This window comes from Pleurodeles waltl, chromosome 8 (genome assembly GCF_031143425.1).
Source record: "Pleurodeles waltl isolate 20211129_DDA chromosome 8, aPleWal1.hap1.20221129, whole genome shotgun sequence".
Lineage (NCBI taxonomy): Eukaryota > Metazoa > Chordata > Amphibia > Caudata > Salamandridae > Pleurodeles > Pleurodeles waltl.
The window spans coordinates 199,827,429-199,852,878 of NC_090447.1; positions in this window are offsets into that span (position 1 = coordinate 199,827,429).

Sequence of the window (25,450 nt, forward strand, 5' to 3'; positions counted from 1 at the left end):
TTTACTGGGAGGATGGCCTCCTATATAGCGAGCCTAAGGTTCCTGAGCCTGGGTCAGCCTGTATGCTGGTGGTACCCCAGTGCTTCAGAGCCTTCCTACTGGGTCTGGCTCACAACGTGCCTTTAGCTGGTCATTTGGGACAGGACAAGACATTTGAGCGGCTTGTCACCCACTTCTATTGGCCCCAAATGCACAGGCACTCTGATGCTCATTGTAGGCCTTGCCAAACTTGTCAGGCAAGTGGCAAGAGTGGGGGGAATCTAAAGCTCCCCTCCAACAATTTCCTGTTGTTAGTACCCCCTTTGAAAGGTTTGGTATTGACATTGTGGGACCTCTGGATCCCAAGACAGCAATGGGCAACAGGTTTGTCCTGGTCTTGATGGACCATGCCACACGGTACCCAGAAGTCATTCCTTTAAGATCAATCACTGCCCCTGTGGTGTGCCATGCCTTGATAGGAGTTGTAACACGCATGGGGTTCCCTGAGGAAGTGGTGTCCGATAGGGGTACCAACTACATATCAACATATATAAAGTCTCAGTGGAAGGTGTGTGGGGAACCTACAAGTTCACCACACCTTACCAACCCAAAGTAATGGCCTGGTTGAGAGATTCAACCAGATCTTAAAGGGCTGATCATGGGCCGGTCAGAGCCCTTGAGGCAGAAGTGGGACGTCCTCTTGCCATGCCTTCTGTCTACTTACAGGGAGGTGCCTCAAAAGGGACTTGGCTTCAGTCACTTTGAGCTGATCTATGGCCACTCTGTGAGGGGACCTTTAAGTCTGGTAAAGGAGACTTTGGAAAAAGCTCCTAGTAAACCCCCCCCAGGATGTATTGAATTACATGCTGGCTCGGAGAAACCAGACTGCCCGCTTCAGGAGCCTTGCACAGGAAAACCTAGAAGCAAGCCAGGAGGATATGAAATACTGGTATGACCAGAATGCCACTCTGGTTGAGTTTCAACCTGGTCAGAAAGTGTGGGCGATGGCACCAGTGGAGCCTAAGGTGATCCAGGACAAGTGGACTGGGACATTTGAGGTGGTGGATCAAAAAAGTGAAGTCACCTACCTGGTGGACTTGCAGACTCCCAGGAACCCTTTGAGGGTCCTGCACGTGAACCGGCTCAAACCACACTTTGAGCGGACTGAATTGTCCATGCTCCTAGTGGCAGATGTGGAGGAGGAGAGTAAGCCTCTTCCTGACCTCCTGTCTGCAGGAGAGAAAGATGGGTCTCTGGAGGGAGTGAACCTCTTCCCCTCCCTGACTGCACAGCAGTATAGGGACTGTCGCCAGGTGTTGGAACAGTTCGCCTCACTGTTTTCCCTGATCCTTTGGGCCACACACTTGTGCACACACGATGTGGACACTGGGGACAGTACACCCATTAAAAAAAGGTTTACAGGGTGACTGACAAGGTCAGGGCTAGCATCAAAGATGAGGTATCCAAGATGTTAACCCTAGGGGTTTTGAGCACTCCAGCAGTCCTTGGGCCAGCTGTGTGGTTTTGGTCGCAAAAGCTGCTACTCCTGGTGCCACCCCAGAATTTCCGTTCTACCGACTACCAGGGTCTCAATGCGGTCACTAAAACTGATGCGCACCCCAACCCCAGAGTGATGAGCTCATAGATCGGTTGGGAGCTGCCAAATACTTCAGCACGTTTGATTTAACGCCTGGTTATTGGCAAATTGCCTTGACTGAGGGGGCTAAGTAGAGGTCTGCATTTTCTACCCCAGATGGGCACTTTCAGTTTAAGATGATGCCATTTGGGATGAAAAATGCCCATGCCACCTTTCGGAGGTTGGTCAACCAGGTGTTGGCTGGGCTAGATGAGTTCAGTGCTGCCTACCTGTTTGACATTGCTGTCCTCAGTTCCACATGGGAGGAACATTTTCAGCACCTCTGAAAAGTGTTGGAGGCCCTGCAAAAGGCAGGCTTCACTATTAAGGCAAGCAAATGCCAAATAGGGCAGGGTTCTGTGGTGTACTTGGGACACCGGGTGGGGAGTAGCCAGGTGGCACCCCTACAGCCAAAGATTGATACCATTCATGCTTGTGAGCCTCCCATGACCCAGACTGAAGTGAGAGCCTTTTTAGGTCTCAAAGGATACATAGGTGGTTTGCCAAGGGGTATGGCACAATTGTTGCTCCCTTGACTGAGTTGACCTCCAAAAAGTAGCTCAGAAAGGTGATCTGGACTGAGTCTTGCCAGATGGCTTTTGATGCCCTGAAGGCTGCTATGTGCATGGCACCTGTGCTGAAGGCACCTGACTATTCAAAGGAGTTTGTTGTGCAAACAGATGCATCAGAGCATGGTATTGGAGGAGTACTCTCACAGCTTAATGAAGAGGGCCTGGATCAACCTGCAGTCTTCATTAGCAGGAGATTACTTCCCAGGGAACGTAGATGGAGTGCCATAGAGCATGAAGCTTTTACTGTGGTTTGGGCACTGAAGAAGCTAAGACCCTACTTGTTTGGGACTCACTTCTCGGTTTAGTCCGACCACAGGCCCTCAGATGGTTATTGCAGCTGAGGGGTGAGAATCCAAAATTGTTGAGGTGGTCCAGTTCCCTACAGGGGATGGACTTTACGGTGAAACACCGCCCTGGCACAGAACACGCCAATGCTGATGGTCTGTCCGCATTCTTCTGCGTTAGTGATGAGAACTCCCATTAGGTTGGGTAGTTGCTCCCCACTTTCAGCTAGAGGGGACATGTGTTAGATATGGCATCCTTGGCGTGGTCTCCCCTAAGTTTTTGCCTCTGTTTCCCAGGTTGTTGATGTGTGCTGGACTCTGTTTTTGCTGTTTTTGTTACTCTGGGCACTTTACCACTGCTATCCAGTGCTAAAGTGCAAGTGCTCCTATGTAAATTGTATGTGTAATTGGATTTCCATGATTGGCATATTTGATTTTCTGGTAAGTCCTTAGTACAGTGCACTAGAGATGCCCAGGGCCTGTGAATCAAATGCTACTACTGGGCCTGCAGCACTGGTTGTGCCACCCACATTAGTAGCCCTGTAAATATAGCTGAGACCTGCCACTGCATTGTCTGTTTTTGCAGATTTTAACTGCCGATTTGACTTGGCAAATGTGCCCACTTGCCAGGCCTAAACCTTCCCTTTTCTTACATGTAAGACACCCCTAAGGTAGGCCCTAGGTAGCCCCATGGGCAGAGTGCAGTGTATGGTTAAGGTAGGACATATACTAATGTGTTTTATAGGTCCTGACAGTGAAAAACTGCCAAATTTGGTTTTTACTGTTGCAAAGCCTATCTCTCTCATAGGTTAACATGGGGGGGGGGCTTTTAAAATGATTAAAGCGTAGATTCCCTTTGGGAGCAGATAGACATGTGAAGTTTGGGGTCTCTGAGCTCACAATTTAAAAATACATCTTTTAGTAAAGTTGGTTTTGAGATTGTGTGTTTGCGAATGCCACTTTTAGAAAGTGAGCATTGTCTTGCTTAAACCATTCTGTGACTCTGCCTGTTTGTAGATTCCCTGTCTGGGTTACTTTGACAGATGGGCTGTTTGCACCTTTCCCTAGACAGTGACACAAAGGGAGCTGGGGTGTAGCCTGCATATGCTGATGAGCCATCTGTGCTAGGAGGGAGAGGAGGAGTGGTCACTTACACCAGAAAGGGCTGTGCCTGTCCTTAAACAATGCAGTCTCCAACACCCTGGTGTGTGTCTGGGGCCTGGCCTGGGCAAGGCAGGATTCACAAACAAGAGAGACTTTCCTTTAAAGTAGGCCTACTTCAAAGGCCAAAATGGGCATAGGAAGAGTACCCAAACCCCTGCAAATTTAGATCACTTCTGGACATCAAGAGGAACCTCTGCCTGGAGAAGAGCTGAAGAGCTGAGGAGAAGTGATGCCCTGCCTGTGGCTGTGCTTTGTGGAGCTATCCTCCTTTGTTGTGCATTCCTGCTTATGAAGAAATCTTCAAGGGCCTGTCCTGAGCTTGCCTCCTGTTGTTGAAGTCTCAGGGTCATCAAAGACTTCTCCTGCCAGAACCCGGGCTCTCTGCTGAGACTCCTGGCCTACCAAGTGGTGCCCTATCCAGTTCCTGGGAGCCTTGGAAGGTGAAGCTGGCAGACCAAGACTGAAAATCGAAGCACAGAGTGCTGTGCAGGGAAAATACTGATGCACCTTCCGAGACGTGGCTGAGAAATTATGCACTGCCATCTTCGTGGCTGAAATTTACACTCCACCTGCATCGCGGCTGGAAGAGCGATGCACGCAGCTAGAGAAATGACACACAACACCCGCTGACGAGGGCTGATAATGTTGCAACCCACATAGCGCGGTGTTGCTGATACCGTGCAGCAGGATTTTCGACGCAAACCTCGCTGGGTGCAGAAAAATTACACAAAGTGTGGCCCGACCCAAGTGCTTGCCCAGATCGATGCATCGCTCTTCCGCAGAGAGCAAAAACGGCACATGCCGATGCGACCAGAGGAGGAGAAACAACACACTGTCTCACTTGCGGGTGAGAAATCGACGCATCACCAGCCTTTTCCGACACACACTTGCCCTGCGTATTATTTTGCCGCTACACAGATACTTTTCAAAGCTAACAGTATTTTTACTGTTTTCTCAAGGATTTAAGACTATTTTTGCTTTTTAATTCTTGACTTGTGTATGGTGGATTTTTGTTGTTTTTGTCTTGGTTTGTTTAGATAAATATTTTCTATTTTTCTAAATCTGTGTTGTGTCATTTTGTAGTATTTTCACTAAGTTTCTGTGTGTTGGTACAAATACTTTACACCTAGACTCTGAAGTTAAGCCTGCCTGCTCGGGCCTTGGAAGGTGAAGCTGGCAGACCAAGACCGAAAATCCATGCACAGAGCGCCGTGTGAGGAAAATTTCGACACACTTTCTGAGATGCGGCTGAGAAACAATGCGCTGTCATCTTCGCGGTTGAACTTGATGCTCCACTTACAGCGCAGCTGGAAGATTGACGCACGCAGCAGGAGAAACGACGTTCAACACCCGCTGACAGAGGCTGATAATGTTGCAACCCACATAGTGTGCTTTTGCTGATACCGCATGGCAGGATTTTCGACGCAAACCTCACTGGGTCCCGAAAAATGACACAAAGCCTGCCCGACCCGAGTGCTTGCCTGGATCGATACATCGCTCTTCTGCAGAGAGGAAAAACGGCGCACGCCGAGCCGACCAGAGGAGGAGAAACGACTTATGGTCTCGCTTGCGGGTGAGAAATCGACGCATCGCCAACCTTTTCCAACGCACACCTGCCCGTGTGTGTTATTTTGACGCTACCCAGGTACTTTTCAAAGCTAACAGTGTTTTGACTGTTTTCTCAAGGATTTTAGACTCCTTTTGCTTTTTATTTCCTAACTTGACTTGTGTATGGTGGATTTTTGTTGTTTTGGTCTTGTTTTGTTTAGATAATTTGTTTCTATTTTTCTAAACCTGTGTTGTGTCATTTTGTAGTGTTTTCACTGAGTTACTGTGTGTGTTGGTACAAATACATTACACCTAGACTCTGAAGTTAAGCCTGCCTGCTCATGTCAAGCTACTAAAGGGGTGAGCGGAGGGTTAGCTGAGGGTGTTTCTCCTCTACCCTGACTAGAGTGAGGGTCCTTGCTCGGACAGGGGTTTACCTGACTGCCAACCAATGATCCCATGTCTAACAGCAGGGAAAACATAGTTTTTTAGAAGTACTTCTTCCTTAATATTTATTACAAATCTGACTTCTTTGAATTGGTCTTTTTAATATTGAAAATAAAGGTATAAGCATGCTTCTTGCTGGTCTCTAGCCTTAGATAGATGTGATAATATGTAATATTGCTTCCCATTGTTTTTCTTATGGGACAGCCAGTCTTCCTACAGTGAAAAAAGCTTTTGGGGGTTTGCCATTGCAAGGTAGGATTAAGTTTCTACATTTCTTACTTTTAAACACCATGCAGCTTGGCTTATTGGCTATAAGGCCTACCTAGGTGAATTATTAATATTTAAAAAGAAGGTTTTGACCTTTCAAAAAGGTTTATTTTGACAGGTCGTATTGATGTTTTTTCACTCAGTCAGGCTGCAATGGTAGGCCTGAAGCCATGTTTGCATTATCACTAAGGTGGATGGCACAAATGGGGCTGCAGTCCACTACTGACACTTATTTCAAAGGTTTTGGGTAAACCTTGTATCATGTACTAGGAACGTATAGGTAAATTAAAAATGCCAATTAGGGCTATACCAATTTAACCATGTTTAAAGGGGGAGCACAGGCACTTCACACTACTGGTTAGCAGGGGTAATGTGCATGGAGTTCTACAGCCAACAAATACAGATAGGGCAAATATCTGAGGGTTCATTATGCAAACGTTTGTAATTTCCTTCAGATACGTTTTCACTTCTTTCAAATGTCATTATTTCACATAATTATTGCTTTAAGTACAATTGCTATTTGAAACATTGTTACCCTTAGTTGGAAATATGTTTTTATCTCACACACCCATTGCATATCTCAAAGGGGTATTCTTTGGGCTCATTTGATCTATTTACTGGTAAGAAGGAGAATACACATAGGAGAAAGATTGTTTTACCCGTCTTTGGTGATTCTGTGGCACCTCACTCGACCACACTTCTTATTCCGGACCTCTCCTCTCCTCACCAAGCCTCCTCTGTGTCATTGGCTTCTCTTTGGTCCCATGAGCCATATTTTAGAGAGAACACAGACCTATGCTATCAGTTTACACATGCACACACACACAATCACTCAGACACCCCTCCCCCATACGCAGCAGCTGTTAGCCACTCCAGTACCTTTATGATGTACACTAATGCTTAACAAACAATCCTTCACATAGTGGAAGGTGTTCCTGAAAACTGACCTTGCAAATCTCACGTTTCCTTTGAAGATTCATATGTGTCATCATTTTATAACACGTGGTGGAGGACTGCTTTGGCCTTAAACTGAGCTACTATGTCCTCATCATTAACCTGCAATTGCCTCTCCTGATATGTTTTCAATGTTCTTTTTCTATGGAAGTCAAAAGTAACATTAGGCATTAATATGTCAAAATAACAGAAGGCAGGCTATTGTCCATAAATAAAGTGTAAGGGCATAATCTATAAGACATCCCGAGACCTCTGCTCTGAGACAGAGGTGAAAAAAAGAAACAAAATACAGTGTTTTCGTGTCATCGCGCTTTCTGCCCACGCCTTGGTGACATTAAACAGCAGCACAGCCATTGCTAGGACACCCCACTACAGATTAACACGTTAACTAAACAGCAAAAACTTGGCACAGCCACTATATGTGAACCTGATGTGGCAGATTGTAGTGGTAGATATCGAAATGAAGACCAGAACAGCAGAGGTACTCTGAAGCTGTGATTTATTCAGCAGAGGAGACCCACGGCCGGCACAAGAAGCAGGCAGCAACGGCTCTCCCAGCCGCATTCGATAAACTGACTTTCCCAATCCCCATAACAACCACAGAATTCTAATCCCCATAGCAACACACACAGTATTAAGAATACAACACCATCTCCCTTTTAACAAAAAAAAAAAAAAAAAAACATAAATAAAGAAAACACGAAAAATATACACAACGAAAAAATAATACTGGCAAAACAATAAATTAAACAGAAGCATTTCTAACTCTACAGAGAATACTAATATCTGACAAAATCTTTGAATCTAACAGGAGCATTCCTAACTCTACAGGTCCTGTTCACATTCTTGTCAACAGAGGAGTCAACAACATTACGTTGAACAATGGAACAATCAGGAAGTGGGGACCCAAAATCCCTGTTATGAGTCTCCTTGTCATACACAACATCCCAGAAGTCACATTCAAAGTTGTCATGGAGAGGTACATCCCTTAACTTTTTCTTAATGATATCAGCTTGCTCACTAGTTATCTTCACAACAGCATTCTTGTTCCACCAACCCTTACCCTGTAAGCAGACCGCTCTTCTAGAGATTTTCTCAACCTTGACCGGTTGAGAAAATTTCGAATCACCTTTGTTGATCCTCATAGGTTTTTTAAACTAATACCCAATCCCCGAGTTCCACATCCAAATCTTTCACACTCTTCACTCTGTCAAAATAGTCCTTAGACTTCTCTTGTTTGCCTCTCACCCGCATACGAACTTGACGCAGATCAACAGAATCAGCAGAAAGACCAGTAACATCATCCAACCAGGTAGGGCTTAAATCTGTAACAGGATCTCTTCCCCTTAAAAGAATAAAAGGAGAAACCCCAGTAGGACTATGAGGTGTGGTGTTATAGGACCAAACTTTCTGTTGCACATACTCAGCAACATTGAGGTTATTAGAAATGGCAGTTTGTATTCCCTCCTTCAAAATACGATTCGCTCTTTCGACCAATCCATTAGAAGAAGGACTGTAAATAGGAACCCTGATGTGTTTCACTGAGTGATTAAGAAAAAAAATTGTCACTTCATTGGAGACAAAATGTGTTCCATTGTCAGTAACCACCTCCCTAGCAGGACCTTCAACTTGAAACAAACGTTTCAAAAATTTAATGACCACATTGGAATCAGCAGTGCTAGAAAAGGCAAAATACAACCACTTGGAGAAATAGTCAATAGCTACAATCATGTACTTATTCTCATTCTTCAGCATATTAAATGGACCAGCAAAATCCAATCCTATTTTCGCCCAAGCATTCTTGGGCCATTCTGTACAACACAAAGAATTCGTTTTGGTTTTCCAGTGCTCGTCGGAACACAAACACTCAGGGCATTTATCCACATAACATCTTACTTGAGAGTCCAAACCAGGCCACCAGTAATGCTGCTTAATATTCTTGATGGTAGCAGAGATGCCCAAATGTCTTAGATGTCCTACTGAAATAATGCTATCCCTCAGGGATAAAGGTGGAACAAACATATTCTGCCTCATGACAATACCATTAACCACCGATAATTCAGATGCAACCTGAGCAAACGACTTTAATTCTTTGTCTAAGCTCCTGTCAGGAGGCCAACCAGAAACAAGGAAGTCCTTAACTTTGGCTAGAGAAATATCATTGTCAGAACTCTTATTCCAAACTTCCTCTGAAATTTTGAACGCAGAAGCTGCATCAGAAACTGTCATCACACATTCTTCTTCAACAGGCAATTCAGTGACATCCTCCACAACTGGCAAACAAGAAAGACAATCTGCCCTTACATTTTTTCCTCCAGGAATATATTTTATATCAAAATTTAACTCAAGTAATCTGGACATAAGTCTAACCAACCTGGAGGACGCCTTGTTAGAGCAACTGTCTCCAAGCATGTATATTAAAGACTTGTGATCAGTATACAAATCAAATTTGGTACCCCAAATATACATTTTAAACTTCTCAGTTGCCCAGGAGCATGCGAGCGCTTCTCTTTCAATAGTACTATATTTTTGTTCTGCTTCACTCAACAAGCGTGACGCAAAGGCCACAATACTTTCAACACCATCAACAAATTGGCTCAAAACAGCGCCTAAGCACACAGAGCTGGCATCCACTGTGATAATGCTCCTAACACCATGAGAAAAAGGTTTAATAACTGGGGCATCCACAATGAGTTGTTTCAAATGATCAAAAGCCCTGTGGGCCTCGTCAGTCCAAACAAACTTGACATGCTTCTTCAGCAACGCCAGTAGAGGTTGTATCACCATAGCATACCCAGACACAAATCTGGAGTAATACTCACTCAAACCTAAAAAAGATCTGAGAGAATCCTTGTCCTTAGGAACAGGGGCCTCAACTATGGCTTTGATTAAAGATGACTTGGGCGCAATACCTCTAGCAGAAATGTTATGCCCTAAAAAATCAACACTATCTGAAAAGAGCTTGCATTTATCTTTGTTGACAGTGATATTATGTGTTTCCAACTTCCTAAATACTCTAAATAACATCTCAAAATGTTTTTCTTTAGTTGCAGTATGAATGAGAATGTCGTCCTGAAAGACCTGAACACATTGTTCCTTCGAAAACAAAGCATCCATCAAATCTCTGAAAAACACTAGCGGCAGAAGCCAAACCAAAAGGCAATCGCAAATACATGATAGTTCCAAAGGGCGTCACAAATGAAGTTAAAGGTTGAGAATCTTTGGATAAGGGAATTTGGTGATAAGCTGACCCTAAATCAATGGTGGAAAAGTACCTACTCTTACCCAAATTTGCCAATAAATCATTGATTCTAGGCAAAGGATGAGCATCTACGAGAATGTTGCGATTAAGTGCGCGCAAATCAACACATAGACAAATACTTCCACCCTTTTTTTTAGCAAGAACAATTGCCGAAATCCACTCAGAGGAATCAACTGGAGTGATAATACCCTGTTCACACATTTCATGAAGTAAATTTTTAAGATCCTGTCTAACCGAAAATGGAACCGGTCTAAGCTTCTGCTTGACAGGTACTGGATTTTTTTAAAACTTGATTTGATATTTAAATCCCTTGATAAGACCAATATCTTTCTTAAAGACCCTAGGAAAGTTTTCATACAGATTTTCAACTGAACCAAGATCCATCCAGCGGTAATTTCCCTTCAGTCACACTTAGCACAGGCACATCACCAAGAACTACAGGCACAGCGTGACCTGGTCTTAAAATAATGCCCAACTTAGCCTGATCTTGCCAGCCCAAAATATCTCTGCCACGTTCAGCAACATAAATTTTAGTATTAATGCATCTGCTCTTGAAATCAAGAATATCCATGAAAAAACCCTTCATAGCAATGTCAAACTCACCAAAAGCTTTTGGATTGACATCAGATCTGTGAAGCTGCTTCCCAGACCACAATCTGTCAAATGTCACGTCAGACAGGATAGTAATTGGTGAACCGGAATCAGCCATAACGTTCAAATTAACAGAGCCTATAGTTACAGAGCAAATGGGACCTTTACATTTGTTTTGAGAAGCTCCAACAGTATCAATAGTTAACAACACATTGTTAAAAGAATCAGTCAGTTCTTCTTCAACCATATCAATTTGAGATATCTTAGCTTTGGCCTTAGCTAGACGACAAACACTTTGGAAATGGCCTACTTTTTTGCAAAAATTACACTTTTTTCCTTGAGCTAAACAAGATGGACTATTACCCATATGAGTCTTTGAACCACATCTAAAACAATAACCAGAATAGTTCTTTTTATCAACACTTTTGTTGGCTTTGCTCCTACTGGATACAGCATTAACTTCCAAACAATCAGCTTGCAGGACAGCAGAAACTTGAGCAGAAGCTTTAACATCTTCTGTTAAAATTTTGGAAGAGATGAGAGAGCGTTCAATGCTCTTAGCTATGTCCAAGACTTCACCCAACGACGGATTCTTACAAGTTAAAATACGTTCTTGTATCTTTTTGTTATAACAATTGAAAACTAATTGATCACGCAAGTAAATGTTTATATTTGAACCAAATTCACATTTCGCAGCAAGAATTCTTAAGACTGCCAAAAAATCTTCAATGGTTTCATCCACAAGCTGTTTCCTTTAAAAAAAATTATGACGTTCCAACATTACTGAAGGTTCATCAGAATACTGTTTAGCCATATGTGCTGTAGCTTCAATATATGCATCCCAGGATTCATCCCCCAGTGGTGCAACTATGGCTGGTAAGTTATCGAAAACTTCTTGACCAGTTTCGCCTAAGTGGTTGAAAAGGAGTGCAGCTCTGCGCGCAGCATTGTACCTGGAAGCGTCGATAGCAACCAAATAATTTTCAAAAATACGTAACCACTTTCTCCAAGGAATTGGCGGTCTACCAGGTTTTTGAAGAAAAGGAGGAGGTTGAACACCAACCTGAGCTGTTGCCATTGTAGAAAGAAGAAAAAAATAATAATAATAATAAATAAATATATATATATATATATATATATATATATATATATATATATGTTTAAAAAAAAAAAAATATATCACTAAATTCCCAAAATTAATTTCTTAGTTTCTTTTAAGAATATAGACCTCAGAGAATTAACTGTCAAAGTTGTGTGTGTCACCGAAGATACGCACACAGAGCAAGATGAAGAGAATGGAAACCATCCCAAAGTCTTAAGATGGCCTGCCAAAGCAAAAGGAAATGTTTCTAAAGGTGGTGTAGCTTGCACGTGAGGAAAAGCAGTCAGGTGACTTCAGGAGAAACAACTGAGGCGCACGAGGAGCAGACAGAAGAAAATGCCTCCGTCCACTGAGGCGCGCGAGGAGCAGAAGAAAATGCCTCCGTCCAAATCAGGAACCGCAGAAAGAAGCAAGAAGAAAACTGACTTCACCTTCCAGGAAATGCCGATGAGTAAGTAAATCCTGTAGGCTTGATGAGTCAAAAGAACGCAAGGGGCAGGGCCAGCTAGCCGATACGAAGCAGAGTGCAGGGTCGGTGGGTCTCCAGAGAACACCTTCGCCGCCAAAATGTAGTGGTAGATATCGAAATGAAGACCAGAACAGCAGAGGTACTCTGAAGCTGTGATTTATTCAGCAGAGGAGACCCACGGCCGGCACAAGAAGCAGGCAGCAACCGCTCTCCCAGCCGCATTCGATAAACTGGCTTTCCCAATCCCCATAACAACCACAGAATTCTAATCCCCATAGCAACACACACAGTATTAAGAATACAACACAGATACACTGAAAATTAATATTTTATTGGATGCTGGATGGATATAGAGTAATACCTATAATTCTAAAAATCGGAAAGCCGTGGAACAATGAATATTCTCATATGTGTTTTAGGCAGCACAGTCATTCTAATGTATTTGTAATTGCACTGAATCTAAAGGAGAGCTAAAACTTTCCTAAATCATATGTAACAAGCATTTGCAAAACCAATAGTTCTGGCCTTGGCAGGCATGCAATTTTTCATTTTTGTGCAAATATAATGCAAACAATGGAAAACATAAAACATAAAAATGCAGGAGTGACCCAGATCCCTGTTACTAAGGCAGCTGTGCACATGTGTTCAGGCGAAGTGCCTTCACTCACAGTACAAGATATCCAGTAGCTGAAGTGGGCTCATCCATTGCCCCATGTTGCATGCTGTGGTGGTTGGAAACAGCATGTGACTGACGCATGAAAATACCAATGGATAATGAGGACTGACTGAAACCTCCTGACTTTATTACGCATTTTTATTGAAAACACAAGACAGCAAAGACACATAAAGCTGTCTCTAGGCCAGCCCTACAAAACTGATGGTTTGTGGAACAACCTGGCCATTATTTTAATTGCTACATATTTTGATAGAGAAAGACTTTCTGTGAAAAGCGTTACTTTAATGTTGAGCACATGTAAAAGATAAAAAGAAAACACTTCGATGCATTCTTGTATTTACAGGAAAAGTTTGGATTGCATGTACATGGAACCTTCGAACATTCTGTGGGTGCCAACTTTGGTGTACTGCCATCTGTATTGCTCCTAGGGAGACCACTGCTTTCTGGTAACTAGCCTGAGATCTCCATTTATGACTTGAATACAGCAGTAATAGCATTACTGCAAGACATTACAGCCATATTTAAAAGTTTAGAGAAAAACATTGCGGTATTGAGTTTACTCGCTTCATCATCTTGACGCCAACACATAGTTGCCGGTAATCGGTGGCGAGAAAATGATGATTTGTCACGATAATCAGTAACTACAGTTACGAATTGAATACAGAAGTGTGCAGTAGTCTCATTTCCAGATAATTTACTGTAACTCTTGCATTATAGCATAAAAAGCCACACACCTGGTGGAGGTTGATGAGTCAGTTGGTCATGGCCAAACGGAGATTTCGAATGCCAACCCAGAATTGACAGCCTACAAAACATTGTGCCAAGTGGTTAAGAAATCCATTTCCCCAGCCCTGTGCGGCTTTAGCTGATTTACAGTAATACTTTTCACATTTCACATAACCTTTCGTAATTATTTTGCGATGAGGTGGATACCGACCAAAAATGATTCTTTAAAAGTTGATACATAATAGCAACTGTATGGGTTTTTACCAAAAATCAGACGTATCCCAATGTGTTATGGAACACACCGCTGGCCACATATTGAGTGAAACGAAACATTCATTTTTACATTTGGAAAACGAAGAAATGTGGAAAAAACACAACTTCACAAACATCTTGGTGTGACAGCAGCAATCCCTTTAAATGAGTGTTACTCTCAGATCACGGAAATTTAACAGCTCCATTATCTGCTCTTTCCAAAGTATTTTATTTTATTTTATTTTGGAACATATTTCAGAGAAAAGTAGGTCATAGCATTTAAGTAGTGATTAAACTGTTTTCTCCATTAAGCACGTTTGATTGCGCAATATGAGAGACAGCAAGACGTGTCCTTGACTAAGGTCATCGTGGAAAAGTGTTGTTGTAAGCTCCACACATGCCAGTTTGGAACAGTTTAACAACACAAAAAGACTCCGACTGTTTGATTGTTCTGAAGTAGTAGATGTGCCACGTTTAGCCTTATCAGTGCTTTTCAGCACATGCTAGATCATCAATCTATTCTAGCCACACGTGAACACTACTTTCTCTTCTAACATCGGTTCCAGGATTACCTAAGTGCATTAGGGATATAGGGGGATTTGCACCCACTTGTTAAACCATCAAGGAACTTCTCTGTTACAGGAGGGACTGCAGACACAGCTGAGGTCTCTTCTATAATTCCCATGTGATGGTCTACATTTTGCACTCGGGCAGTGTCTTGGGGTATTCCCTCGTTCAAAGGGGGTTGTGGCCTCGTGCAAATGAGGCAGTGCTTTTGTTTGCAGGGGTAAGGCACTTTTGGTAGGGCACTAACTGTGCACCACCTAGGAAGTAGAACACAATTTACCCCCCTAAGAGGATGCCCCAGGGGAATGAGCACAGAGAACTTAACTAATCCTCCAGCAGCCACCTTTCCACAGTGGGATGCAATCATAACAAGCATTGGCAATGCACTAGGGTCTCGCATTTGTCCGAGTTACAGCTATTACCAGTTGTAAACACCCAACCGGATTTTTCATGCCAGATTGAAATAAAAAAACAGCGCGATTGCACTGCTACAGTTCACTCATAACGAAACCTATCGGCAAAAGTGCAATTATCTACGTAACCGGCAAAAGTGCAATTAACTATGTACCAGGGTCGATATTATGCAAAGTGCTCGACTTCTACCAAGCGAGAGCACGCTACGAAAATAGAGAAAAAGTATTCCACAAACCCAGCGAGCCTCGCATGTTTTCAGTACTTGGTCGCTGCGCTCAAGGAGGGCTAACCACCGGAAAAGGCATGATGTTATGCGTGCCTTCCACTAATGAAAGCAAGAAGATATTAACAGGCAAGCCCACGAACCAATGAAAGACACTGACGTGACGTGGACGGAGTTCCAAGCCCTTTTCCAACTCCTAAAGCGTCTCGCAAGCGATACGCATGCGCAAGCGCATGCGACGCAAGCTCAACCCTAAAATGTGCACCCCATGCAGATGAAGACCCACTCCACTCCAAAGTCAGGTTTTTCTCTTTGCAGTAAAACTCAGAGATTACTTTGAAAAGTTATACTCTTTCAGTGCAGCTTTCACTTCAGCAGTGCCGTTTCGTATAATACAGTGCTAGATCCTTTTCAGTGGTTCCATTTTAATTTTACTGTACACAGCTTTAGCTGTCAGTGAAAGCTAATGTCATAGATAATACTCCAAAAAAGAATAAGAATAAATACAGAGAGAGAGAGAGTAGGCTTTGGGTTAATCCAAATCAGCTATTGACATTGTTTACTCTTCAGTAGGTAGTACTTTTGTGGAGTGTCCTTGGAATTTTGCAGATATTTACTTTGTGCACTGATGAGTCACACGCAAAGTAATCTGTCTCTGTTTTCACAACCTGAGAGTGGCGTAGCTCTCTGAAGCACACTTTTCTTGCAGTTTGGATATCATGTGAACTAGGCCCCAGGGCATCAGAGCGCTTTACATGAGCCTCAGATTACATTACACAAGGTCCGATTCCTTGTTAGGCCATAACAACATTCAGTCATCAGCCCAGAATCCCATAATATTGATCAGATGCCGGGACTCAAAACTAGTGTCATCCAAAGCCCATATCCACCCGGCCTGAGACCCACCTTTGGCACGCTGAAGTATCTGCTGTACACAGAAAGCAAGTTTGGGAACAGTACTGGTCCTACTGCCAGACCTTCCTCTTTCTCTGTGGCTGTCCTTGTAGATGACATCTGTGAGGAAATGACAGAGCAACATACTTGAGTGGACTGGTAGTGGCAGTAGCACCTACTTTCTCCATGATCACTGTGTAAGGAGCTGGCCCTGCTCAGCCTTCAGTATGCATATCGCAAACCCTGCGGGGGTTCGGAGCATTTTCCAAAGACAGTCAACCTCAACTTTCACTCGAGTAACTCCACACAATAAGACTGGCCGTCTATTCAAAGGAAGGGAGGAGCAAGTGAGAACAAGCAACTCACTGTATCAGACCAAAGGACCTTCCCCACCAATTAGGCTTGATACAGGGGCTCAAGGACACTTTTTCCTTGTGGGTCTCTGTTGTAAAGAATACGTTGTCGCAGGTTCAAGAAGAGAAGGGTTTATTTCAGTACCACGAAACGGAGCAGGAAACACAGTCCAAAGGCTTACATCAACTGCCTTAAAACTTCCTACTCCAGAGTTCTTATTACATACTCAAAGAACCCCAGCAGCGAGAGAACTCTCTGTCACTTGTACAGCATTCCAACAGCATATTTACAAATTAGAACACAACAGTCTCCTTGGATGGATCGCTGTGATCTAGGTGCACGCTACAACCCATCAAATGGAGATTAGGGAGCTCCTTGGGGATTTTTTACTTTCTGAGGGTAATACCTATCCTAATGTTTGCTGGGAGTGAGAGGAAAGTGCAGAGAGGAAATATGTGTCATCCAAATCTACCGTCTGAGTGGACCTTCTGAAAACTATTTAGGAGTAGGACTAAAAATATTGGTGGGCATAATTCAACCCACCAGATAGTCGACATGTTTTTGCTAATGTAAAATGCTCTAATGAGGTGTGAGTGGCATTCATCAGGACTAGGCTGCCCTCTCTTCAGTATATTCAACATAAAACATATTATAATCTACTTTTGGGAGTTGATGTAAGAAGTGAAGTGTAGTACCACTCATCAAGGTGAACAGTGGTCTGTAGGAACATAACATTATCAATTATGAGTGAAAAACTTACATCTGATTTACTGTGCATTGTGTGAAGTACTTGTATACCCATCAAAGTGAAATATGGTGAGCATTGCACAAAGGTGAATTGTACATTTTGAACATTCCACTTCATCTTGCCACTCAGAAAGGACAACTATGTTCCACTCTCGATACTGGAGTGAGTGATCAGGGCATAAGCATGTAAATAATAATTTAGGAACTGAAATTAGCATGTTGAGTTATTCACCACGAGGTCCTAGTTGTGTATAAATTAATGTCAGTAGACCCATTTCTGATATGTATATTTTAGGTAGAGTTTTGCAGGGTTCTCCTATCACAAGTGTAGTTTGCAGTATTTCTATATTAAGGACACTGTTCAAGCAACCACTCAGTTTGTATGTGCATCTTGATCTATCTCACTATCACTGACACTGATTAAACTCCAACCTTCTTGGCAAATCCCGGAGTAGTGAATGGGTGAAGCCACTGTCTGTGAATAATCATTGTTTAGTATTTCTACATCACAATGTATGAATTATTTAAAGTTCTCAAGACCGAAACACTAACCTGTCTGATGCACCTGTCCTAGCTGACTGCTTCTCATGGAATGTGAGGGCACATCTCAATATTGTGAATTAGTCCGTCAGAGTCATGTCCAGCATAGGGAATTGCAGTCAGTGGAGTAACAAAGGCTTCCACGGTGCACGGATGGGGGGTGCGAGCTCCAGGGGCCCCCCTCACCACAGCTCCTGGACTGAGTGAGTCTGGCGTGCCTCCCCCAGTCTGTGCGGGGGGGTACAGTTTCGTTACACTACTGATTGTGGTAATTGTGGCATGACAGCGTGGGTATACAATACTCTTAATTCCTATTCTTTCGTGTAGATGTCACTTGTTGTGCACATAATCTAACAATGCATTGTCGAACACATGGGTAATAACCAGCTATGGAATGGGTGTTTATTTAATTCTTGAAATGCTCAACTAAGAGATTCGAGGAATTGTCTTAAAGGTGGCTCTCGGTCAGTTGATGTTTTATGATTGCCATCTGCATAAAGAATTCCTAAACCATGTGGCAATCTAGTTTGAGTTGCATCTAAATTGCACTTATACAGTGCTGAAAAATGTGTCATTGGTAAGGGCAGGTAAGTACCTGCACTTAGCAATAGGCCATTAATCTCCACTTACACCCAGTTAGGTCTCAGTAAATTAAACCCAGCTCAACCCTTGGTAGCTTGGCAACGAGCGACAAGGCTTAACTTAGGAGACAAAGCGTAAAGCATTCAAATATCACAAAACAGTAATTCAATAAAACACAGGAAACAGTTTAAAAATCCAAAATGAATTTATAAAAATAGACTATATTTTTATCTTTAAAATGACACAAAATGAATAAAATCGGATAAGGGGAACCGGAGGTATGAATTTTTAAAGTATTAATGCTTTCTAGTGCATAGAAGCAACTAGAGCTCAAAGGGTTAAAAAAGGTCCCACTGGAAAGGAACAAAGTCCAAAGTTCAGGCCACCCATGAGGTAACACTGTCACCCTTACTTTTAGAAGTGCTTGATTCATGAAAGTGGTCCACAGCACCAGCCAAGGGTTCAGAGGCCCTGGTGTGCCTCTTGGGGTCTGGGACAACAACTCCCACAATGCACCTCTTCAACTTATGGAGTTGCTCCAAACATCTGCAAGCTTCAGGATCTTCTTCCAGAAGTCCTTTTTGTGTCCTTGAAGTGTCCACAACTTGATCCACGGTTCCAGAAGCTCTGAGTTGCTTCTCTGGAGTTGGGACTACAATTCCCAGAATGCACCCAGAATGCACCTGGTCAGAATCCTCAAATGGCCACTGGACGCTGGTCAGCTGGGTTCTGCTTGAAGGACTTGATGCAGGGGACTCTGGGCAGCTCCTTTGTACCTGAGGCAAACAGGGAGTCCCTTCTTAAAGCAGTAGAAGACAGGTAAAGTACTTTTAGTGGTGAACCCCAAGTGTGCAGTTGGTGCAGTCCTCCAGAGTGCAGTGTCCAGGTGCAGGACTTGAGGGGTCTAGCAGGGCAGTCCTTCTTCTCCTGTAGTTCTTCCTTGTTGGAATCTGATAGGGATCTGAGGTGTGGGTGCAGGTCTGCCAGTTTTATCCCTGCTACTGGGTGAAAAACAGGGGGGTTCTGGTTCTCCAATCAGGTGCAGGGTCCTTCCCCCTATGATGACCACTTCCTGGGAAGTGTGGCAAATATCAATCCCAGGGAGCAACATTCCTCAAAAATCCATCATGGCTGAAAGTGATTTTTGGAGGTTACATCTGGCTGAGCCCACACACTGGTGTGGCTTAAAATCCTAAACACACCCCTCTCCTGCCCTCTTCTAATCTAATCAAAGGGGCACCTCATTGTCTGGGTTTGCAGGATGTGAGGGTGTTGCTGGGTTGCTCCAAATGTCCTTCCCTGCCTTTGAAGACCAGTTTGGCAGCCCGCCCCCTTCCTGCTTCAACATCTGCTGAAGGGAGATCTCCTCCTCCAGGCACATCTCTTTGTGTGGAGCCAGGCCACTTCACACCTCATCAAGGCAGCCTGGCCAGCACAGCAGCAAAACACTGCAGGCTGAAGTTGGCAACTTTCCAGGTAAAGTTTAAAACTCTTTACCTGAACAAGTTATATTAAATCCAACAACTGGAAGTTGTGGGATTTATTATAACAATTAATTTGATGCCACACTTCTTGTATCTTTTACTTAAGGGGACTTTTAAAATTCAAATAAAGTCTCCCCATTCTAGCCTATGGAGGCCATTTACTACAATGAGGGAAAAACAAATTTGGCTGTTTTATCTCACTAGGGCTTATTAAACTATTTTTATAAGGTCCCTGCTTATAGTTACATGACACCCAGCCCTAGGGGCACATAGGGCACACCTTAGGGGTGACGTATATGTAAAAATAAGGTAGTTTAAGACTTTAGAACTACTTTCAATTCCAAAGCCGGATTTCTGCAGAAGGATGGTGGAAATCCAGCTGTGGTCATGCTGGCGGATGGCGGTAAGGTGGCGCTGCAGCCAGCAGCAGCGCCATACCAATAGATGGCTGCAGACCATATCATGACACGTGACAAGGCCTGGCAGTGTTCTGCTGGCGGACGCTGCTGCTGGCAGCAGTGCTCCGTCCTGCCTCCTGCCGGATGACCCCCTCACAAAAGGTAAGTCGGCGGTTCTGACAGGGGAAGGGAGTGGGGCATGTTGTGTGTGTGTGGGGGTGGGGGTGTATGTCTGTGCGTGCGTGTATGCGTTTGTGTGATGGGTGTTGTCTGTGTGTGCTTGTATGGATGTGTGAGTGTGTGTATTTAGTGTTGTGTGCAAGTGTGTGTGCATGTATGTAGGTTAGTGTTTGTTGATGTGTGTGTGAATGGATGTTTGCATGCGTGGATGTATGTGGGTATGAGTGTGTGTATGCATGTGTACGTTGGTGAGTGAAAGTGCGTGTATGTCGTGCAGTGGTCTGGAGAGGAAGGTGGGGGTGGAAAAGACCCTCATCAGTGACAGGGAAGGAATTCCCTGTCACTGATGGTGCCTGCTGCCATGGTTTTCGTGGTGGTAAGGTTGCCACGAAAACCATGGCAGTAGGCGGGGTCATAATCCCGCGGTCTAGTGACAGCCGCCTGGCTGGAGACTGAAGTCTCCACCCCGGCAGTCGGTACCGCCGTGGCAGACGGTGTGGTACATTGGCGGTTTGGCTTGAGCCAAACCGCCAATGTCATAATAGGGAGAAAAGTACCACCAGCCAGTTGGCGGTACTTTACTCCATTTTACTTAGTCTCCTGGCATCCGCCTCAGTGTATTGTATCCAACGTAGCTCTCTAAATAGGAGAAGTTCTGATAATTCTCCACCTTGACCATAAATTGTGGTTTATCAGTCACCATCCACGATCCTTCTCTGTATGGTTTTCATCATGAAGTGGTTTGTTTGTTTAGTACTACCACACCTGCTCTTGTCTTAGTTTATATTTGTTTCTACTTCACACATTGTCATGACTATTTGTGGGATTGCACAGGGACAAGTTATGATATAAATCATTCCTTCACTCTTACAGTTGGTAAAGAGATACAGTGATGCATGGTGTGGATAATCCCATGTCGATTTCCATAATGTGTTTTGTAAAAGGAGACACAGAGCAGTACCGGCAAAGCTGATGTCCCAAGGTTTTTGGAAGACCCCACGGCTTGGTCAAACCCTGTGTCCCTTTTGTTTTGGGTCTCGTGGCATAACATATCTTTTACATTCTGGCTTCGTGTAAATGTGTGCGAACAGTATTTTTTAAAAATTCATTTTACCCGAATTTAAATGTCTCCAATTGCTGTTATTCAAGTTTTGAAAGTGTTTGAGAAACTGGAATTAGTAGTTACACACGCCAGTTTTTCTGTGGTGACTCAAAAGGGAGTTTCCAGGAGGGTTTCATGAATATTATTCCTAGACCGTTTGTCAGCTCTTTGTATGGTTTTCGTTGGAGAAGACCATTTTGCCACTCATCTTTTTAAAAAGATTAGTGTTTATGTATGTGTCCAGGTCTAAGCAGTTTCGGCGCAGCCTTAGAAATTGACCTACAGGAAGATTTTTAATGTAGAGCATTTGATTGCTAATTGGAGTACAAATCAAGGGCGGCTTGCAACCACTGAGAGTGGTGGGGTGCACAAATCGGTGGGGGTGGGTGCATGCACGCTTGCTACATGAAAGAAGAGGGGCAAAAAATCAAAAATAAATTCTCTTGTTTGAAGTTGGTGAAGTACACGTCCTCCTCACTCCAGTTTCCTTCCAGTGATAAATTAACTTAATCAACCTTTTATTTTAGATCTCTGGCCAGTGCCTCGGAGCAGTTTTCCCCATGGTGACGCTCCTCCGCTCTAATGGAGGGGCCACCTCTAGAAAGAAGGAGAGAGTTTGTATCATTTGGATTTTTGTACACTTCCGAGGGTAGTTTTCCTTCTCTAGAATCTATCGTTAGATCTAAGAATGGCAGGTTAATTTTGCTGCTTTGGCCAATAAACTTGAGAGGAGGGTTCAGTTGGTTTAACCACATGGGAAATTCTAGAATGTATCACTTCTTCCTTCCAGATGATGAGGATTTTGTCTATGTATAATTTTCACCGTTTGATGTTGTCTGTAAATGGGTTGCTTTGGAGATAAATGTGGGTCTTTCAGAGTTTGGCAGTGTTGGAGCACTACCACAAATCAGTGGGGCTTCTGCCCAACCAAACTCAAAGTTCCCCCCAAACCTCTGCCCCAGATGTACAAGAGGGGGAACAACTGGGTTTCAATCAGCAGCGCTTCAACTGGCTCTCCTGATAGAATCTATCAACTTGGTGACTAGTACCATAATCTTGGCAGAGAGACAATCATGATGTTACCTGCTTAGGACAATAGAGCAGCAAAAGCACCCAATAGGCCCCATGAACAGGAGAAAATCCCTCACGCATCAGGTTTTGAAAACTGCATTTCCTGCAGGGTCACCTCACACATTTTTGCCTTTCTCTTCCTCTTTTTTTCTGACCCAGTTTGTGCACTTTACCACTGCTAACCAGTGTAAGTGCTCCCTTCTAACAAATGGTAACATTGGGTTATCCACAATTGACATATGTAATGTACTTGCAGATCCCTACTAAAGTGCACTGTATGTGCCCAGGGTTTATAGATTAAGGCCCATATTTATACTTTTTTAGCGCCACATTTGCGACACTTTTTGGTGCAGAAGTGACGCAAACTTACAAAATACAATTGTATTTTGCAACTTTGCGCCACTTTTGCGTTAAAAAGCGGTGCAAATGCCGCACTAAAAAAGTATAAATATGGGCCGAAATGCCAGTAGTGGGCCTGCAGTAGTGACTGTGCCACCCACTACAGTAGCACTTTAAACATGTCTCAGTCCTGCCACTGCAGAACCTGGGTGTGCAGTTTCAAACTGCTATTTCGACCTGCCAAGTGCACCCACCTGCCAGGCTCAAACCATCCTTTTTATTACATGAAAGTCACCCCTAAGTTAGGCCCTAGCTAGCCCAAAGGGCAGGGTGCAGTGTAATTAAAAGGCTGGACATGCACTTTTCAGTTTAACATGCCCTGGTAGGAAAAAAAAACAATTACATTTATTTTTCACAAATGCAAGTCACTTCTCTCCCATTTGTTAACATTGAGATTACCTTGATACAGTCTTTAAGTGTAATTTCCAGTTAGGAAAAGGTAGACATTTGGATTTCAGTGTCTCTGAACTCACAATTTAAAATCACAATTAAATTGTAAGTTTGAAAATGCCACTTTTAGAAAATTGGCATTTTATTACTGCAAACATTCTATGCTTCTGCCTGTCTCTGACTGTCTCTGAATACTCATCTGGGTTGGGTGAAAGCTGGACTTTGTTCCTTCCCTCTAGAAATTCACACACAAAGGGAGCTAGGCTGTGACATTTACATCCCGATGGCCCATCACCAGGTTGATGGGCCTTCCTTGACTAGATGGGATGGAGAAGCTGACAATTGCACTTGGATAGGGATGTGCCTCTTCCCATACAAAGAGCTGCATAACCCCCTTTAAAGTATCTGGAGCCAGGGAAGGAAGGTCAGGAACCTTGCGCACTTCAAATGCCTCTCTTTGAAGTCTCCCCACTTCAAAGGCTCAACTGGGTATAAGTACTGGACCCCAAACCCCATCAAATTAGTAAACCTTTGGATCTGAGGACGTTCTGTCAGTAAGAAGTACTGATGTGCTTCCAGGAGCGTCTGTCACTCAGCTGAAGTGCTTTGCTTTGTTTGCCAGCTGACTGCTGCCTCTTACCTCGGAGTGAGAAGGATTGGACTTGTCCCTCTACATCCTCTGAAGGACCAAGTGACTGCAAGGGATTGCTGGCTTGCCTCCTGTTCTGAAGTCTCAGGGCCATCAAAGACTTCCCCCAATTGTGCTGTAGCTCCTGGATTCTGCCAACTGTGAGTCCTGTCTGCCAAAATGTGCTAATCCAGGCCTGGGCATTGAAAGGGGACTCTGCAGCAGTTTACCTGCAAAAACTGATGCATCAACAGTGTTGCACTGATCAGAACTGTTGCGTCCTCCCGCGACGCTGATGCATCGCCACTGCCGCTGAAGTTGAGTACTCTGCATCGCCGACTGCGCAGCTCAGGATTGATGCACCTTCACCAGCTCCAATGCATTGCCTTTATTGCGCAGCTTGACAACGATACATCGACTCCATCACAGAGGGTTGGGCGCCACACTTCAAGAACACAGTTTCAATCAATGTACTGCTCAACAATGACACATTCCCCAGACTGCGCTGATCGTAACCAACTCATGACTTTCACATTGCCTCCTTATTGTGGACGAAGCCCTCCATCCAAGATACTTTCCATCTGGCTCTGAATAGATCCTGTAATTAGTCTGCCCTCCATCCCAGTCAGCCTGAAATTTGGATTTGCCCCGGTCTAGCGTGACCTTAGGTAACCCTTCAGCACTATTTATTTCTAAGCACTGCATTGCATTTTATTCTTTAAAAATGCATATCTTGAGTTCTACTTATTGGATTTTGTCATTTTGGTCTTGTTATACTCAGATAAATATTCTCTATTTTTCTAAAGTGGAGTCACTTTGTGGTGTTTTTCACTGTATACTGTAATTTAAATGGTGCACAAATACTGTACACATTGCCTCTTAAGTTAAGCCCGACTGCCTTGTGCCAAGCTACCAGAGGGTGAGCACAGGTTAATTTAGGGTGTGAATTTGACTTACCATGACTAGGATTGTGGTCCCTACATGGACAGGCTGCATACCTCTGCCAACTAGATACCCAGGCCCACATTTATTGAAAGTTAGCGCCGCCTTGGCTTAGTTTATTTTGATGCTAAAACAGCACTAGCTTAACTCCATATGTATATTTTGATGCTAGACCTGCCTAGTGTCAAAATATCTAAGTAAGCATCATTTTTAAAAAGTGCCAACCCACCTTGTGTCAAATTGGGACAATTATATGCAAGATGGGAATTCCCTTCTTAACAATGACGCTAGCCCCCAGCACCTTATTTACCTCAGATACTAAAAAACGCACACTAAGGAGGCGGACCTAGAGAATGATGTGAAGGCCAATTTCCTTGGGGAAACACCATGGAGTCCACGAGGGTGTCACTGTTTTGGACACATGGAGGTCCACCCCAACCCCCCATAACCACCACCCACACCACAGGGACACTACAGAAGGAGGGAGCTGATCCCAGGTACGCATACATACCTGTCTGTTGTGTGCCCCAGGGGGCCACTTGCATGGGGCCCCCTGCCTGGCACTGGTTCTGTTGGTGTTGTCCTGAGGACACTGGTCCCCTGTGG